Here is a 6,468-nt window from a genome sequence, read left to right as displayed (position 1 = left end):
GATCATATGCTACTTTTTGATCATATGCTACTTTTTGAAATAGTTGAACATGAACCATTTCCTTTTGGTACAGCGACTCTGTGTATTCCTTCTATCTTCTCTTGATGCTTTCTGCATCATTCAATAATTTTCCCAGAGAATCTTTCAATAATGAAAGTCGAGGCTTCATTTTTTTCTTCACAAAGATATACAGCCTTGAAAACCCTATATAAGGTAACTATGAGTTGGAACCAACTCAACAGCACTTTAAGAAAACCCCAAAGGTTGGGATCCACCCAGTATCACTATGAAAGTCTATCTAGGATTTCCACCCAGTGGCACTGTGGAAGTCCACCCAGGACTTCTACCACCAACAGACTAGAAAAAGCAAGACCAAGTCTTAAGTTCAGATTGTTCCCAACTTCAGTGTCCATGCCATGGCCTCAGAAACTTGTTGTTGTGTATGGGGTTCCTATCAAGCTGTATGGGGTTCCTATCATGTTGTATAGAGTCCTGGTGTAGTCCTGGTGTAGCACTGTGGGCTAATGCGCTAGACTGCAAAGTTGTTTGAACCACAAGGTCAGTGGTTCAAACTCAGCAGTCACTCCTTGTAAACCCTATACAGGGTCGCTATGGGTCTGAACTGACTCGATGGCATTTAACAACAACAATATGAAGCTATATATGGCAGAAATTTACAGGATTACCAAGAGTTTGCCAGTTTTCTGACATTCATGTATATTGTAGCATAGTACTCCCTTCAAAGAGATAGCATGCTTAAATAGCATTAGGATTGAAAGAACAGTCATCCAAACAATTTCACTGTCATGTCAAAATATATTTGTTAATGAAACAGATAATTGATCACTTTGACTAGTAATATGATGTAGAAAAATTGGAAATAGACTTCAGAAGAGTAGGCAGCAGAGAAAATGATCTCTATGTGTCATTGTTGTTGTTGTTAAGTGCCTTCGAGTCGGTTCCGACCCATAGCAACCCTGTATAGGGTTTCCGAGGAGTGACTGGTGAGCTTGAACCACTGACCTTGCAGTTCAAATGGCTCTGCAGTCTGGCGCATTAACCCACAGTGCCACACCAGAACTTTTAGTGCTGACAAAATCCTTCCTAGAGATATTATAGTTCATGGTTTGGTGACTCAAAAATTAATTGTAATGAAAATATATTGTTAAATATCCACTTCTATTGTTGTTTTTGTTAGGTGCCACCGAGTCAGTTCTAATTCATAGCAAGCCTATGCACAATAGAATGAAATCCTGCCCAGTCCTGCACCATCCTGACAATCATTGTGCTTGAGTTCATTGTTGCTACCACTGTGCCAATCCATCTCCTTGATGGTCTTACTCTTTTTCACTGACCATCAACTTTACCAAGCATTATGTCCTTCTCTAGGGAGTTGTCTTTCCTGATAATATTCCCTAAGTATGAGAGACAAAGACTTTCCATCCTGGCTTCCAAGGAGCACTCTGGCTGTGCTTCCTCCAACATAGCTTTATTTGTTGTTCTTGTAGTTTCTTTCAACATTCTTATCCAAATGAATCAATTCTTTGACAGTGTTCCTTATTCATTGTCCAACTTTCACACATATATGAAGCTATGAAAAATACCATGGCTTGGGTCAGACCCATTTCTGTTGGAATATATCTATTTTGCCACTGCAATATCAAAAAACCCAGGTAAGAGAAACATTATCTTAATCTCTTTCTTGTGGACTATTTTATGCAAGTAATTGTTCACTTTTAAAACCAAATTATGGTACCATCTAGTCCTTTATAATTAGTGAGTTGAAATAAAAAATCTTAGTTTAAAGGATTCTTGCTTGGTACCTGAAACCTGAATGGAAAAGTTGTTTTACACATTTGAGATGAGTTTGCTCATCTATAAAATAAAGGCTAAATTTCTGTGATCATAAAAGACAGTATTCTTTGAAAAATATATGCAGATTGCAGTTGTTGTTGTTGGTTTTAAGTGCTGACCAATCAAGTCAGGCTCATAGGGACCCTGCATATGACTTCTGGATATAAACTACCAACCTTGTACTTAGCAGTTCAGTGCTTATCCTACAATGCAAAATATATATAATTATTACAAAAAAGGAAAACTCCCAGGTTCCAGGAGTGAAAATTATCTCAAAATCAATGAATAAACCAACACAAATTATGATTCTTGCTCTTATTAGGTGCTTTTGAGTCAATTTTTATCTATAGTGTCCTTATCTGGTAGTGTAGTGGTTACAAGTCGGGCCGCCAACCTCCAGGTCAGCAGTTCGAAACTACCAGCAGTTCCACGGGAGAAAGATGAGGCGTTCTGCTCCCATAAACATTTACAGCCTCGGAATCCCTATACAGGGTGACTATGAGTCAGAACCGACTCTACGGCACATCACAACAACAATAACAACATCTACAACAGAATGAGACACTGCCCGATTCTGTGCCATCCTCACAACTGTTGTTATGCTTGAACTCATTGTTGCTGCTACTGTGTCAACCCATCTTCTTGGGGATCTTCCTCTTTTTTGTTGACACCCCACTTTGCCAAGCATGATAAACTTCTCCAGGATCTGGTCCTCCTGATACCATGTCCAAAGTACAAGAGACCCAAACTCCCCATCTTCACTTCTAAGCACGTTCTGGTTGAACTTTAACACAGATTTGCTTTTTCTTCTGGCTGTCCATGGTACTTTCGCTATTCTTATGAAACACTATAGTACAAATGCATCAATTCTTCTAAAGTCTCCCTTGTTCATTGTCCAGTTTTCAATATATATGAAATGATTTAAAATACCATGGCTTGGGTGAGGAGTATCTTAGTCTTCAAAGTGATATCTTTGGTCTTTAACACTTTAAACTCTTTTATATAGATGTCTTTCAATCAGTTGACCAATCAGTCTTCCAAATTTCATGGAATAGATGATTGAGCGCCTCCAGTGCCACATCAATTTGTTGAAAATTTTCTATTTGTATTCTGTCAATTCCTGAAACCTTGTTTTTAGCCATTGGCTTCAGTGTAGCTTGGACTTCTTCCTTCCATATCATGGGTTCTTTATCATATGCTACCTCTTGAAATGGTTGAGTATTGAACATTTCTTTTGGGTACAGAAACTCTGTGTAGTCCTTCCATCTTCTTTTAAGGTTTTCTGCATTTTTCACTATTCTGCCTATGGAATACTTTAATATTACAAATAGAGGCATGAATTATTTTTTCAATTCTTTCTGCTTGATAAATGTTGAGTGTATTCTTCCTTTTTGGTTCTCTAACATTTTATTATAATACTTTGTCTTCTTGAGATATTCTCTGAAACTTTCTACTCAGTTATTTTACTTCCTCATTTCTTCTATTTACATCCATCAGTCATCTGTCATTTTATTGTACTTTAGTGGCTTGCATGTTTCTGTGATTCTGAAGTTATGCCACAGGCATTTTAAATACTAATAGGGTCATCCATGGTGGATAGGTTTCAACTGAGCTTCCAGATGAAGATAGACTAGGATGAAGGAGAGGCAGACTACTTCTGAATATTTAGTTACTTAAAGCTTTATTATTAGTGGTAGAACACTGTTGGCACCAGAATATTTAATACTGAAACATGATGAAGAGCACCAGGACATTTTCAGATACAGTACTAGAGAATGGGCCCCTCAGTTTGGAAGGCACTCAAAATGGGAGTAGGAAAGAGCTGCATCCTCAACAAAGGATGATGCAAATGGAGTAAAGCCCTCATGAACTTTGTTTGCTAATGAGGAGCAACTCAAAATGAAAAATAGCTGAAAACATCCAAAAGTAATCGGAACATAGAATGTACGATGTATGAATGAAACAGAATGCATAAACATTGATATCCTAGGCATTAATGGGTGGAAATGAACTGGCATTGTCCATTTTGAATCTAACAATTACGGTTTAATATGCTGGTAATGACAAATAGAAGAGTAATGGTGTCACATTAATCATCAAAAAGAACATGTCATGACACAAGGACAGCAACAATGGGCTAAAAATGACAATTATGAGGATGGTACAGGACCATACAGTGTCTCATTCTGTTGTACATAGGGTCACTATGGTTGGAACTGACTCAGAAGCTTTTAAAAACTCTATAGCTAACCTAGAGAGTCCTGGTGTGGCATTATGGGTTAGTGCGCTGGACTGCAAAGTTGGTTTGAACTGCAAGATCAGCAGTTAAAGCACACCAGCCATTCCTTCAAACCATATACAGCATTGCTATGAGTCAGAACCAACTCGACAGCACTTAACAACAACAGCAAGCTGGCCTAGAGAGTAATCAGTCCAAATGGGAACAGAAAGATGATTAGTACAGGAATGATGTCTCTAAAAATAAAATAAAACAGATAACTAACCAATGAGTTATAAATATTCTCTAAGTTGATTTATGTTTCTGATTAGACTAAAAGATGTATTTTTGATAGAAACTTGGAAAACTAATAGAAAAAAAAAATTAAACTGTGGATATAAGCTCTTCATGCCTTTCAAGCACTGTTTGAACACACACACACAAATCATACAAATATAGAATATTTGAACATTACTAAAATATGAACTAGAAATCAAGCATATTTAGAACTCTATATTCCAAAACATAAATTTTTCATTATTTTGAAGTACACATGGATTACAAAATTTATCATAAAATATATATAGGAATAAGTAAAGTATACTTATTTTATACAAATCAAATTATCTGACATTGTAGAATAAAATTAGCTATCAATAACAAAAATTACACATCAAACCTTTTTAAAATAATTCATGGCTTCTCTTTTACATCTTATTTTCACAAATGAACAAAGCCAAAATATTTGATGTATACATACAAAAAACATACATTCATTTAACTGTCAAAAGGGCACATTTGGGAGGAGGCGGGGCTTGATGGAGGATAGGGTAGAGGTGCACTGAAGCTCTCTATCAGCAATACCACATCAGGGAAGAGCTCCAAAACTCTGAACCACATAGGTAGGAATATTTTTAAAGTTTGAAGGCTTATAGCTAGTGAAACTTGTAGCAAAAGTAAGAAATTGCATACTTTTGAATCTGCCGGGCTTGGCGGCCTGGAGCCAACAACTTGGGTGACACCAAATGGCAAGACCAAGCGGGGGACCAGACCTACCACAGAATAATGCTGCAGGAACCTCAGAACAAAGGTGGACAATACACTTTGTCAGTTTTGCTTTGTTCTAATTTTTTTTGTATCTATTCATTGGCCCCTGCTCTTTGTGCACCTCCATTCTGGTGACTAGAGGGGATACATGAATGAGTGGACACCTCCAACCCCACTACTGGTGGGTTCTTCTGTCACACATGCACACAGATACTCTCAGCCCAAGAGCTGTCGCTAAACTGTTTCTTAATAGGGAAAAGGCCAAAAGAAGGGGTGTGGAGAGGGAAAAGAGAGTTTAAAAACAAAACAGGCTGAAAATTAAATTAAATTCTGAGATATAACATAACAACCAACAGTGGCATCTTGAAATTTATCAGATGACCTTGAAGGCAAGAAACTGAAAGAGGACATTAAAGTTGTACTCATATTACACTGAGAGTGTTTCTCTGTTATTTCATAAGGTGTTCAGTGACAAATATTCAGAAGGAGTTCGTCACTCCTTCTTCCTAGTCTGTCTTCATCTAGAAGCTCATCTGAAACCTGTCCACCATGGGTGACCCTACTAGTATTTAAAATACCAGTGGCATAGCTTTCAGAATCACAGCAACTCACAAGCCACCACAGTACGACAAACTGACAGATGTATCAGTCACTAGAGAAGGATATCCTGTTTGGTAGGGTGGAGAGTAAGAGAAAAAGAGGAAGATTCCCAGCAGGATGGATGGGCAAAGTGGCATAATCAGTGGCTCAAGCGTGGCAACGATAGTAAGGTTGGCCCAGTATCTGGCAGTATTTTGTACTGCTGTGAATAAGGTCGCTATGAGTCAGTATCAACTCAATGGCACCTAACAACAACATATTAGGCTCCAGATTTTTTTTTTCTTCTCTCGTTGTTTTGTGTGTTTTTTTCTTTTTCTTTTTTGCTGTTGCTTTTTCGCTGTTCTATTCTCCCCATTTTAACATTGGGGGACTCTTTTTCTCCCTATATTACCTAAGTAGAGACAGCAACTGCTGCCATATAGTCAAGCTACAATCAGACTATAAAACACCAAATTTCAGGCAATAACCAATACAAACTGCCATATACCAAGGAGACAGACAACACCTGTAAAAGTTGCTCTGAGTTAAGCAATAAGAAGAGTGAAAAGGAAAGCCCACATTCTGATCACATCTACATGGAGGTGATCAGAAAGCATAAAAAATGCCAAAACACATAATTAAGTATTAAGACCACAGATAAACACTAAACATGTTCAATAAGTAAAAAAAAGATGACCATAACAACACATGTCCAGAAACAAAATAAAAGGTCTGAGACAAATGACCTAAAGGGAGACCTGGACTACATT

The sequence above is a fragment of the Chrysochloris asiatica genome, unplaced genomic scaffold (assembly GCF_000296735.1).
Source record: "Chrysochloris asiatica unplaced genomic scaffold, ChrAsi1.0 scaffold01504, whole genome shotgun sequence".
Taxonomy (NCBI): Eukaryota; Metazoa; Chordata; class Mammalia; order Afrosoricida; family Chrysochloridae; genus Chrysochloris; species Chrysochloris asiatica.
Note: the sequence above shows the minus strand (reverse complement) of the source record.